Source organism: Protopterus annectens, chromosome 11.part0, assembly GCF_019279795.1.
Source record: "Protopterus annectens isolate FY-2018-M chromosome 11.part0, PAN1.0, whole genome shotgun sequence".
Taxonomy (NCBI): domain Eukaryota; kingdom Metazoa; phylum Chordata; order Ceratodontiformes; family Protopteridae; genus Protopterus; species Protopterus annectens.
In genome coordinates, this window is record NC_056745.1 from 116,426,400 (window position 1) to 116,441,095 (window position 14,696).

The following is a 14,696-nucleotide window of genomic DNA, read 5'->3' on the forward strand; positions in this document are numbered from 1 at the left end:
GGTGAAAAGCTCAGCAATCAGGGAGGATCTTAGAGTAAAACTACTGCTTTTCTGTGTTGAGAGTTAGGTTCCCTGTTAAAATCGCGAAAGTCCACTTACCCGAGTACAGAAACGTCGACACGTATACGTCAAAATGCGAAAACACTAATTGTCCTGAAGTGTGAAATCTGAAATGTCGAATCATCATGGTTGGCCCTTCTGCGGTATCACTCCGTAACGTACGTGTGCGATAGTTATGGACCTTAGGGTTAGGGTGCAGGTTGAGGTAAGTGTATAGATAGTAATAGTGTGCGATAGTTACGAACCATAGGGTTAGGGTGCAGGTTAAGGTAAGTGCATAGATAGTAATGTATGTAAAGTTTAGTGTAGGGCTAGAAGTAGTGTTTTGTTAAGTGTATGTGTGTGGGTTATTTATTTTGTTTGGGTATAGCTCGGTAAGTTAAGTGTGGGATAGTTACGGACCTTAGGGTTAGGGTGTGTGTTAAGGTAAGTGCATAGAGAGTAATGTATATAAGGTTTAGTGTAGGGTTAGAAGTAGGGTTTTGGTTAGTGTATGTATGTGGTTTATTTATTTTGTTTGGGTAGGTAGTATGTAGCACATGGTGGGGTTGAACAACTATGACGGTTCAAGATTTTGAATTTCATGGTTTAGGGTGTTCGGTGTATTTGCAGTTCAGGTAATATGTGTCGATGATTCTGTATTTGCTGTTTAGGACTTTCGCTGTTGTAATATAGACCCGAGAGTTAAGGTGGTTTGGGCAGCATGTAAGGATGTCCATCAGGTGTTTTCAAAGGGATGTATTACAAGTGCAGCCAGCTAGGTGGAGACCCAGCATCATAACCTGGGATTATATAACTTAATTTACCTGAAAACACCTGGGGAATCCAGAGAATCAGCTGGAGACAATTTCTGAGGAGAAAGAATAGATGGATGGATGGATAGATGGATGGATGGATGGATGGATGGATGGATGGTTGGATGGATGGATGGATGGATGGATGGATGGATGGATGGATGGATGGATGGATGGATGAACTGTGTGATGCCCATGCCCTGGCCCAGCAATCAAGGAGCCTCAATCCTCACAACTAAGACCAGAGAGGGCATCTCATATATGAGGAAAGGATAACAAATACACACAGTAAAGTGCAATTTCCCTTAAGAGCACACAGAGATCACAGTCAGTCCAGGGCTGGTCACTCCCTTGCGCTCCATGTCCCCAATAAGACTCCCCACTGGCACAGCTATAGGGTCCAAATCTCAGCCAAGCAACGGCAAGCTAAAATCTCCAGCACCCCCTCTGTCCAACCAGTGCTTCGTGTCCCCGCCCAAGTAGCTGACACACACACACTTTGAGATAAGAGTTTATACAACCACACAGACTTTTGGGGAAGGCTGGCACAGGTTCTCTAGCTGTGCCCCTTTTACCCAGACTATACGGTAGTACCACTTGCCACCAGCCAGCTAATATTTATCAGCTATTCAAAGGCCCTTAAAAGGGTGTCCAATTATTGCTGTGCAATATTATTATCCAATTGGTAGATGTGACTAAACAGTCAAAACTTATTTGGAGTGACCTGAACAATAAACTCTATAAATATGCAATGTACTCTAGAGCTTAAATTATCTCTACACAAACCAGCCACATTTAAAAGGTTTTAAAATATTTAATAATAAATAATTAAAACCACAAGACAATACTTTCTACTACACTGTCAGTGCTAGTCAAGAGTTCAGAGATCACACAGAAATACTTAAAATAATTCAGTAGTACAGTTCTGACATCACAGAAAAACACTTAGTCTAATCTTTCTAGATTCTAGCTATCCCTAAAAGAAAACACAAGTCTAAGATAACTTACATAAGACAACAGGCAGAGAGCTGTGAGTTGAATGATCAAGACAAAAATGCTTAATGCCTTCTGATTCTCTGTTTAAATTGTTATTGCAGTTCTGATAAACATTACATCATATTTTTACACTTTCCTAGTGTTCCCAGGCTACACATTAACTGCATTTACATTCTTAACATCTCCCTTTTGTTATCTTGCAGCTGGTCAGGAACAGAGCAATAAAAATGCATTTGCATGTTTAAATCTAGCAATTTAACTCTTGGTTAAAACAATAGAAAGAATTTCTTCATCTAGACTTTTCGGCACCACTGTCTACTTCAAAGGGTCACCACATGCTTTACTTTGGTCAGTAGAGTGCATTGTTATCACATTTATTTCCAGTTCCACATGTAACAGTATTTCTTTACATTTAAGACAACAAGCCTGTATTTTACATTCATATTTACAAATGACAGAATTATCTGCAAAATTCTTATCTGGCTAGGCTGGCAGCCTTTACCCTTCTCTACCAGTCTTCACAAACTGATCAATCAATTGATAGCTGGAACTCTTAAGAGTATCAGTCCCAACCTGAGTTTTAATAGATCCACTGTTATGTAGGATCTCGTCCTACTAGCTTGAATTTTACAGTGTTTACTTAGCTACAACCATGCATACTGGCAGTAACATCTTTGAGCTGGCATACAAAGTGTGATTCCACTCTGTTGCCACAATTCCTTACTCTATGTACACAAATTCTCTTTTAAGTCATTGGAGAGTGCTCTGGCTTCACTATCCTTGAATTAACATAGCCTCCTGTGACATCACTAACCAAGAATCTGTGTTTGTGCTATGAAATCACTAACCTGGAATCAATGTATCAAAGTAAACTACTGTCTCATCACTAGCCTTTAATCAATGTAACCTGCTGTGACATCATTAACCTTGAATCAGCATAATCTGCTGCGACATCAGTAGGCTTGAAACAACACAGCCTGATGTGATATCCCTAACCCTGAATCAATGCAACCTCCTGTGACATTATTAACCTTGAGTCTATATAACCTTTGTAGCATCACTACCTTTGAATCAATGCAACCTGCTGTAAGATCACTAACCTTGAATCAATTAAACCTCATGCTGTGATATCACTAACCTTGAATCAATGTGCCCTGCTGTGATATCACTATCTTTGAACCAATTTAAGCTGCTGTGATATCACTAACCTTGAACCAATGTAACTTGCTGTGATATCACTGCCCTTGAATCAATGTAACCTACAGTTTTATCACTACCCTTGAACCAGTGTAACCTACTGTGATATCACTACACTTGAACCAATGCACATTGTAGTTGCACTACTATCTTTCAGTGCAGCTCTATTATTGCAAAACTAGTTATGATGCTGCATACCAGTGCTCAGACACTGTAGTTCATGAAACTGTGCACCCCTGTCCCCACCATCCTACTCCCCTCCCTCCCAGAATTAGTGTAATCCTGACTTGGTTACAGTTTTAATGAATTTGTGAAGCCATGTTCATAGGATCATATGAGGTTACTAGGCTAATGACCCTGGAGCTCTTACAATCCTAGCCAAGAGTTTATCCCCAAAACAGAATCCTCAGTCAGCACCTGTCACCCCTGTCAGTGAGGGACACAGGTGAAACCCCTGGGATGAACTTGTGGTTTTCCATCCACTCATCAAGGTTGCGCTTGAAGAGGGTCAGCGAGGTGCTCTGTTTGACGGGTATTGGAAGTCTATTCCAGAGATGGGACAGCCTCTGAGAGACAAACCTGTCTCTCCAGCAGGTTTTGTTAATGTTATATATTAAGTTCAGTCATTTTGAATGGGTAGTGCATAAGGAGTTAAACTTATGGATATGGAACATCTCTAGTTGGGCAGTGCCTGAGATTGCCTTGCACACAAGACACAGATCACCCCTGAGCAATCTATATGATACCGAGTAGAGTGATATTGATTTGACCCTGTCTGCATAAGGACAGGTGCTGGAGGCCATGGATTCTCTTTGTGAGGTTTTTCTGTGGCCTATCCAGTTGATGCAGATGCTTGGAGAGGTGCATCCCAAATGGGGCATTATACTCAATTATTGGTCTAATGAGAGAGGAGTATAGAGAGGTAATAACCTCCTTTTTTCTGGATGCAATCCCTTTACTTATGAGATCTCACCACAGGTTGTGTGCTTAGGGGGTTGCTGTTGATGTGGTAATCAGTAGGGATCCTGTTTTTGCCGAATGGCATGATGATACATTTTTTTGCATTTAGCTTGAGGCCATGACTTTGGCACCAGTCATTTGTCACTGTGAGACCCTCTTTCAGTATGTTAACATCATTTGAGGAGTCAATGACAGCACCCAATTTACAGTCGTCGGCAAACATGGTCAGCCATAGGTCTTTTGTCTTTGTTTGTACCTCCAAGAAATAGATGCCAAACAGTAGGGATCCCAGGACAGATCCCTGGGGATCTCCATTAGTGACAGGGCTGCTATCAGAGGTGGAGGTGCCTATTTTGACTTTGAGGTTCCTGTCAGTGAGCCAGTTAGCCACCCACCTGATGAGATAGGGATTTACACCAAGTTGTGTTAGCTTTTTGATGATGCCTGAGTGGGGGATTGTGTCAAAGGCCTTGGCTAAGTCAAAGTAAGCTGTATGTACTGACTTTACCTCATCCAGGGCCTTGGTGACAGTCTCAAAGAAGTCAACCAGGTTCAACAGGCAAAATCTGCCATTGATGAATCCGAAGTGGGTGGGGTCAAGTGTTTGGAGATTGCCTATGTCCTTGTTTATGAGATCCTTAATAATATGCTCCATGGCTTTACAAATCAGACTTGTCAAGCTAATGGGGAGATAGTTTCCAGGGTCAGTAGTGGTACCACCTTTGTGCAAGGGGATGACAATGGCGGTTCTCCACTCTGCTGGAATGAAGCCAGTACTTAGGCTGTGGTTGAAGAGGGTGCTCAATGGCGAAGCCAGTTCTTGCTGGAGATGGTGCGGAATACATCCTGGGATTCTATCAGGGCCCACAGAAGCTGTGTTTCTGCCTTGGATAGGGCCTGTAATACTTGACCTATAGAGTTGTGAGGTGCTGGACAAGTATCGGGGATGTCAAAAGGGCCTTGGGGGGCAGGGCTGAAGTTTGTGCTAAGTCAAAAGGATCAGTGTAAGTGCTACTGTTAAGTAATAATTCAGAACAAACCTGGGCTTTGCCATGGAGGTTTCTGATCTAATTGAAGAAGACTTTATGGTTTCCCTTTGTTATGGAGGCTAGTTTTGGTTCATAATTAGCCTTGTCGGATTTCACTAGTAATCTAATTTGCTTGTTGAGGCTAAGGAGGGATTTTTTTCCAATTTGGAATTTGTTCCCTTTTACCCTTGGACAACAGTGTCTTCCTTTTGTTGTAAAGCCTGTTGATAGAGGATGTTCACCAAACAGGTTTGTGTTTCCTTGAGGCAGGTTTTAGTTCTATTGGGTATGGCTGAGTCCATGCAGTTGTGCAGGTGCTTGTAAACTGCATTGGCATACTGTTCAGCATAGTTGTCTGCATCTTCTTGTGGGGGGGGGTGAAGCTACAGATACCCTCCCTTAGTAGGTTGCAGTCTACCTTTGAGAAGTTTTTTAGCTTGATTTTGGCTGGGGGAGGGTTGGGTCGGATAGAAACTTCGAATGAGACATCTAATAATCTGATCTAATCAGGGAAGGACATATTATAGAAGTGGTGCAGTGGTCACCCACATTGGTGAGAACCAAGTCCAGAACGTTATCTCCCTTTGTGGGGGATGAGACGAGTTGGTCTAGTGCATTAGAACTGATGAAGTTGAGGAATCATTGAGACAGTGCGCTAGTGCAAGAATAGTCCACCCAGTCTATGGTGGGTAGTTGAAATCACCAAGGATAAGGGTGTAAGGGGCTACCTTGATGGAGTCTTAGAAGTAAGAGGAGTGGGTGTCCTGAGTCATGGAGAGGGGTCTATACCTAGCTATAACTTGTATGGGTGTCTTGCCAACTGTCAGTTGTACCTCACAGAGGTTTGAAGGCTGGGAAGGTGGAGGGTGAGAGGGGCACTTAGTGATCTAATCAGTAAGCCCCACCCCAATCCTTGGCATATTTATACATAATGTCTGAATGTAGCTACATTTACCCTAAGGATACAGAACTCCTTTCCCTTCAGCTTTCAGTGGATACTAAACTACGTCAGGTAAATTATACAAACATACCTAACCACGTCAGGTAAATTATACAAACATACCTAACCACGTCAGGTAAATTATACAAACATACCTAACCACGTCAGGTAAATTATACAAACATACCTAACCACGTCAGGTAAATTATACAAACATACCTAACCACGTCAGGTAAATTATACAAACATACCTAACCACGTCAGGTAAATTATACAAACATACCTAACCACGTCAGGTAAATTATACAAACATACCTAACCACGTCAGGTAAATTATACAAACATACCTAACCACGTCAGGTAAATTATACAAACATACCTAACCACGTCAGGTAAATTATACAAACATACCTAACCACGTCAGGTAAATTATACAAACATACCTAACCACGTCAGGTAAATTATACAAACATACCTAACCACGTCAGGTAAATTATACAAACATACCTAACCACGTCAGGTAAATTATACAAACATACCTAACCACGCCAGGTAAATTATACAAACATACCTAACCACGCCAGGTAAATTATACAAACATACCTAACCACGTCAGGTAAATTATACAAACATACCTAACCACGTCAGGTAAATTATACAAACATACCTAACCACGTCAGGTAAATTATACAAACATACCTAACCATGACAGGTAAATTATACAAACATACCTAACCACGTCAGGTAAATTATACAAACATACCTAACCACGTCAGGTAAATTATACAAACATACCTAACCACGTCAGGTAAATTATACAAACATACCTAACCACGTCAGGTAAATTATACAAACATACCTAACCACGTCAGGTAAATTATACAAACATACCTAACCACGTCAGGTAAATTATACAAACATACCTAACCACGTCAGGTAAATTATACAAACATACCTAACCACGTCAGGTAAATTATACAAACATACCTAACCACGTCAGGTAAATTATACAAACATACCTACTCTCTTGCTTTCTGTTAGTCTGTAAACATCCCACAATATCACATTAAAGATTACCCAATCTGGGTTCACTAAACATTGACTACCTTAGTACAGCGAATATACTGAGCCTTGTGACAGAACACTTTTACCCATAGCAAAATAAGTATTCTCTTAGCAAATATATAGTTGAGTTAGAACTGTGAACTGGTATACTTAACTTAGTTTTCATCCATTATGAATACTGGATTTCCAATAACAGATGTCACAAGGCATGAAATTAAACTGCTTCTACAGTATGTCATAGAAAACAAAGAAAAAAAGAATCTCAGTACTGATGTCATGCTCAAAGGAGCATTCATTCTTTTTATTTTATTCAGAGGTAAACACATTTTAAATTTTCTTTCCGTTTTTCCGTTCTTGCTCTTTATTCTCTTTCATTACATTTGCCGTTTCTTCCTTCCCCATCTCTGCTTTCTTCTTTAGTGCACTGAACAATACCATTTAAACATTTTGAAAGACAAGAATTAGGATAGACAAAAACGAACCCTTAGTTATTTAGAAAGATCTAATCACTACACTTCATCTTTAAGGCTGGCAGTCCCACTTAATCTTTATACCACATTACCAAAACTGTCTCCAAATTAAACTTCATAAAATAGATGAAAGGCCATCAATAAAAAGAAGCAACCCTCATAGTAGAAAACAAAATGAAAGTGGAAAACAGAAATTTTAACCCTTCCCATTTGTACTAGTACCTACTTATTTTACCAGGATAATGTTAACTTGTACCTATTTCTAATCTACTTCGCTACCAATAACTCAGTTAATTTCTGCTTGCTCTCTACCCAGGCTAAGTCTGAAATTGGTCAAATCTTGATCAGTGCTCAAGCCTATTAAAAATATTTAAATAATTTAAGTAACTAAATTAACCAACTTAAATATATCTGCAAAGGTTAATTTTCCTTTAGAGCAAATTATACAGAATGAAAATTATGCAAAGGCTGTCCAGGCTGGCAACTGCCCTTCATTTTTTTTAACCATTACCAATAAAATAAACTTTTTAAATTAACATACACTACTGTGACACTGAACAGATAGATACACACTGGCAGCATGAGGACACAAGACAGTAGTACAAAGTTTAATGTACTGCTTCTAAACTAATATGTAGTCTTAACAGTATCTAAACACACTTATGATGCGATGTGGTGTGGTGGACCATGTTTTATGGAAAAATTTAGTTTTCCCTCCAAATCTAATAGTCAGTGAGGCAAAGCCAAGCGAGCAGGTTCAGCAACCAGTGCGGGAAAGGACAATCAAACATGGGAATGACCTTAATATACCAACGGAAGTCCGGAAATGTCTTTTTTTTTTTTTTTTTTTTTTTTTAGAACTAGGCAACAATGAATGGTAATGCGAGAGGGCAAGCAAGCAACTATGCAGCTGTGAATATGGAACAAAAAGTATTTGGTTGCTTGTTTGCCATCATGCATCACTGTTTATGGTTGCCTGGCTGTAAAAAAAAAAAAAAAAACATCTTTAGCTGCATCTATCTTTTGAGCTGCGGCTTTTTTTTTTAATAACATGAGCTGCTTAGGATGCAAAAGTGGGGGGGGGCTCCACCTCCCCCCTTGCTCCATGTGTACTTGGAGTAGTTCCAATGCATCATGCTGGCAAACCAGTCCAGAGTTGTTCTTGTCCTTGATGAAGATAGAGACTCCACCACCCTTAGTCTTCCCAACCTCATTTTGGGGTCATAATGTGTGGAATGAGGTATAGCCTGGTAAGGCAGGGGTGCTCTCCCCAGCCCTGAACCAAGTTTCAATGACTGCACAGACATCAGCATCTTCCAGTGTAAGGAGGGCTTCCAGTGAGTCTATTTTCAGGATTACGCTCCTAGCATTAAGCAGCATGACCTTCAATATGGTTTTTGACAGATGTTTTATGTTGGACGGTTTGTCTTTGGAACATTGCCTAAAAAAGGTACAATGGGGGAGGTGAGAGCCTTGGCTAGGATCCAGAATCTCAGTGGTGTCAGTTGAAGGCCATCTCTGGCAAACCATCTAGGCCTGTTGACAATGTCATCCCAGGCAGGCAAATACTGGATCCCCTTGGAATGACACCAGAAACTAATCCAATTGTTGAAGTCAATTATTTTTGTTGGTATTGTGGTATCATTCTTGGTGAAGGTAGGATGCTGCTTAGGCTGGGGCTATACCTGCCTGGAACACATACGCTGAGAGTTCAATCATGTCTCTCTTGATATAGTCCAGGTAGGTATATCTAAAATCATTCAAACCATGTACAATGACAGAGTCGTACTTGCACTTGTTGTGCAAAGACTTAAGTGCATGCATGATGTGGTGGATTCTGGCACCAGACAGACAACTGACTGTGATCTTCTCCTTGTCGAGCCTAATGAGGGTGGCATCGGTGTGCCTCACAATTGAGTCACCAATGACTAGTGTGTTTGGTTTATTGTTATGTCTTGTGGGCTGTGATGGTTTATTTGTCTTCTCTTTCTATCCCAAAATATATGTTCCCATTTTCTGGCATTATCATTCCAGATTCAAAGACATTTAGTTGTCTTGCTGTTAATTCTAAGTCTACAAACTGTGCTGTCTGGTTATTTCCCATGGTTTCATAAACCCTAGTCTTGTCAAGACTCACTCTCTGTGGATATGTTGATACTGCCCGAAGTCACATGTTGTTTCTGTCATCTAAATTTACAGTCCTCTAGTATTTTTTTAACCCTGATTGTATGGGCCTTGCAATAATACTGGTTCCTCAGAACCTTAAATCTAGGAATGAGCTACATAATTCCAGAAGTTAATATGTTGAAATATTCCTAGTGCTTATTTGTCATTCCTATATTCCACTGTTTGATTTTGATTCCCACTGTGAGAATGATATCACAAACTGTTTGTAACCTAACACCCTGACAGCAATGAATATTTTCTTTTTTTTCCCTTAATTTGTGTTTGACAAATGTCTGATACATGAGTGTTTTGGCTTAGATATAATCTGTTCATGTAGGGCCGGCCTTAGCTGAAACGGCGCCCTAGGCGAAGTACTGCTCTGGCACACCTTAAGCCACACCCACACCATACTCAAGGAACACCCGTATTTGAGCCACGCCCACAGATGGGTCACTCCCACAAAATCCACTCCAGTTCTTTCAATGTTTAAATGCATGAAAAATCAGTCAAACTGTAACAAATACCTTATACTCTAAGGTGGTTGCATAGGGTGACCATCCCCATGACCCAGTACTAGGTGCATTGGCTGGAGCAGTCTAAATTGGTTGCAGAGGGTGACCATCCCCATGACCCAAAACTAGGTGCATTGGCCAGAGTAGTCTAAGGCAGCTGCAGAGGCTACACATGCTGCACCACAGCTGAATCTGCAGAAATTGGAGACAAAACTAGGATTTCAATTTTACATGCTAGACAGTGACATACTGTATGTACACCTCACCACCTGTTGGAGCTGTTCATGCAAACCTCCTTGTCACCTATGCTGTTTACAATACAGTGGTCATTAGTTTCCCTCACCTCCCATTGGTGCTGCAGCTCAGGGTGATACTTGTGTAGGTCACTATATTGATGCTTTTTCACTGCTTACCAGAGCAGGTGATTCCAATGGCATCACTCACCTCCCTGGTAAGCTGGTATCAAGCATCTGTTTCATATAATGGGCCATCACAATGACCCAGCAGGTTCTCCTGATAATCCATGTATAGTTCATACAGGATAATGTTTGTCTCCTGGATGAAGTGCTGAACCAAGCACCTGAAGAGGTCCTATCCACTCAGCAACTCAGAACAAGGAGAAAAAAATGATAGCCCCATGTGCACAACAACATAGCATAGACAATCTGCAGCATGAACATCCTGGCAGCAAGGGTAACCTTTGGAAAGTATCTAACACTGACAGTTGGCTCTATGGGCTTCCCAATGAATGTGCATGGGCATAGTGTGCACGTAACATACTAGTCTTGGAATGTGCATGGGCATAGTGTGCACGTGACATACTAGTCTTGGAATGTGCATGGGCATAGTGTGCACATGACATACTAGTCTTGGAATGAGCATGGGCATAGTGTGCACGTGACATACTAGTCTTGGAATGAGCATGGGCATAGTGTGCACGTGACATACTAGTCTTGGAATGAGCATGGGCATAGTGTGCACGTGACATACTAGTCTTGGAATGTGCATGGGCATAGTGTGCACGTAACATACTAGTCTTGGAATGAGCATGGGCAGGCGTGGTAACACTGTTTGACGGTAACTAAAATAGAGTATAAAGAGGTGAACAGTGGTAGCCTCTGTGGTATATATCCATCTCTTCACAACATTCAGTTTAGATACCTGAACTGAGTACTTCTGATGCCATTTGACTTGCTGATGTTCAGTAGGTCCATCTGTAACTTAACCCATTACAGACTTATGACGCCTCCAGGCATTTTTGAGTTACATCTTACTAATGCCTCTAGGTGTCTAACACTGGTTGTTAATATTTGCATTAATATTCCAAAACCATGCTATAAACAGTGTAATAAAATATTTTATCTTAAAGCTTACGTGATGGCAAATACAATTGTATTTATGTTTCTCTCTGTCTAATACAGCTAAAGAGATACTGAATATTAGTCGTATACTATTTATTTGTATTGTAATTGTTTTCTAAATATATCAGCATTCAAGTGACACCGACAGAACTATTAAACCTCATACAAAGGCACACAGTTGAAGAAAATGCTGCTGGCAGCATGTGTCTTGTCTGAACGTTCTCTCATATACAGCAGGCTGCTTATATAACATTACAAAAAAGTTCATCTTTAAAAAAGCCAGTTTAGACCTAGAGTCAAATGATTGCTACCACTATGTAGAGTACTTTGTGCTAACTAATTTGCAATTTACAGTTTTCTAGAAACATATATGTTCCACAGATAAGAACATTTGTTTGAACTGTGAGGCAATAACTTCATTATTTAAAGGCTCAGGCCACACCCATTGGAAGTTAAAAGTACAAACTCAAAAGAGCTCCCCTGGAGGTAAATGAGATAATCGTTGTTGTAATTGCAAAGCCCCCTTGCTTGTCTATTCTCCTACAAGTTAATACTGTTAGCATACACATTTATGTATGAGTATTTGTAGAGCCTCTGCTTTTGTGAGCAAATGGAGGAGAAATAGGAATAGATCTTTCGTGGCTCAAAAAGTGAGAGACGGTTCACCTAGGAGCATCTGGTAGGCTACTGGGCGTAAACAGAGTTGCTGTAATCTATAGGGGTAGTTGAAGAATTTCAGGCCTTTAGTTTTTTATCTAAAAATTGGTAAGATGACTTATATGAATGCTGAAGGTATTACCCTGAAAGTAACAGGGTCAGGTAGAAGTACTACTGCTGTGTTACTCACTTACTCCACAGCTTGTCTGAATCTTTCAGTGTAATGGAATTTCCATGTTTACCAGGAGTAGTTTCTGCCTCTGATGTTGCTTCACCAGACATTCAGTGATTCCTCAGCACAATGAAGGCAGACATCAGTGCTGCAGATACCATACTATATTCAGGTAAGATTTCCCAGCAGAACTGCCTTGGGAGTGTTACTGTTTATATGGTGACAGTATGTGGCTATACTATGGAGACATTCAACTCTTAGTATGTGGATGATTAAGCTATGGTTCTGTCAGGCCTTAATCCCTCTCACATGACCTGAGTCATAGAGTACGTGCTGTGTAAACCTGAATACATCCGGCCTTTTTTATATTTTTTTTCCTGCTTTCTGTTCTCGTTGACAATCACCCTCTGCCCCTCTGATCATGCCCATGCATGTCCTATCAGTGAGGCATAAAATGGTCAAACAAGGTGTCTTTTTGCAAGCGGCCCTGAAGGATTTTATGATTTCTGGTTCTAGCCTCACCCTTGGTGGTTGACATTATGCGTTCGCGCATTGGCAAGGTCCTGCGACATCTTCCTGTCTGTATACACATGTTCCCCATACCTCCATTATGAAGACTACCAAGCAAAAAAGACTTGAAAGGCAAACTACTCGTGGGCAGCCTATAACACTGTATTCCATACATGTGTAGGTGCTGACACTGCAGCAGGCCAAAGTGCTTCACTCCCATTCAGGACAAGAGAGCACATGCTGGCTATTCACTCACTCTGTCACTGGTGCCTTCAGCATCAGGGTTGTTAGTTAATCCTATATACTCTGCTTCCTGAGGCTGCTGTGACTTGTATTAATATAACTTGCATTGCCATAAAGTAAAAACTATGCTCCAAGTTTGACATGACATGCTTGGTTAAAGGACTTTTTACACACACACACACACACACACACACACACACACACACACACACACACACACACACACACACACACACACACACACACACACATTCCTTACCTCAGCCAGCATAAAAACAGAGCTTCCTTCCAAACCAGCGCAGCCACTAAATTTGTCTGCTAATTTTGTTTGCTATACCTACAGAGTCTGAGTGGTTGGTGAAATTTTGGATAAGTCTACAAAACTACTGGGTGTTATTTCTTAGTTAATGTAACCACAGAAGGACTTCTTATTACTGTTTTTAAAGTTTTTTTCTGAAGCTACCTTAAGTCTACAGCACTAAGCATAAAGTGTTTTACTGTGACATTTAAATAAAGCCCCAAAATAATCCACATAAATTCTGGTCTACCCTAAAAATACTCTTGCAATTCGGTCAACAATCTACGCCAGTCCCATTAGTGGCTAACATTCAAGATAGTATAGCTACACAATTTAATTCATTCTTTAGTACCGCAATACTTTCTCTTTCCAAAAACACCTGCAACTCCCCACTACCTCTCTCTACTCTCCCTACTCCTCCTAAAGAAACTAAGGATGCTTTTTACTTCAAGCTGATCCAAACTAACACCATAAAAAAGCTACTTGGTAAACTTAAACCAACCGGTCTTGGCTGCATATCACACACTCAGCATAACAAAACGGAACCTCACACACACACACACACACACACACACACACACACACACACACACACACACACACACACACACACACACTCCTTACCTCAGCCTGCATAAAAACAGAGCTTTCTTCCAGAACAGCCTGCATAAAAATGGAGCTTCCTTCCAGACCAGCACAGCCTGCATAAAAATGGAGCTTCCTTCCAGTACATGAACACCTCAGCCTGCATAAAACGGAGCTTCCTTTCCATGCACTTTTGTATTTGAATTTTAGTGTGCAATGCATGCATGGGTACTATAGGTCTTACTGCTGTAAAAGTGGGGGGGTGCTCCCTCCCCCTCGCTCCCTCCCCCTCATTCTATGGTTCCGGCACCCATGCGTGGTTGGTGCATCGTGCTTTTAATTACGGAAGTGGGGAAGGGCGCAATGCTACAGCTGAAAAGTGGAGAGAAGTAAAGTTAAGTTAACTCAATTTGCGCCCTTTATGATGTCGGCTTTTACGGTGCCCTAGGCAGTCGCCTAGTTTGCCTATGCCTAAGGCCAGCCATGTGTTCATGTATTGGGATCTAAAGATGCGACTATTTAGTTCAGTTCTCTCTTTCTTCCAATGTATGCTGCATACCACCTAAGGCTTTTTAAATCATTCCACCATAATAACATATAAGCATTATCTAAGTAAAAATGTTTTTTAGAATATAGAGAAAAATTAATTTGTTTGTGGTGTTCTTTAGAGTGAGATTTTTTT

At 40.8% G+C, this 14,696-nt stretch overlaps 1 protein-coding gene across 1 annotated transcript in view; it reads right to left on the reverse strand.

Annotated features, from left to right (window-relative positions):
• NINJ2 (ninjurin 2) overlaps positions 1-14,696 on the reverse strand; it is a 753,014-nt gene that overhangs the window by 676,351 nt on the left and 61,967 nt on the right. The window lies entirely within an intron of this gene.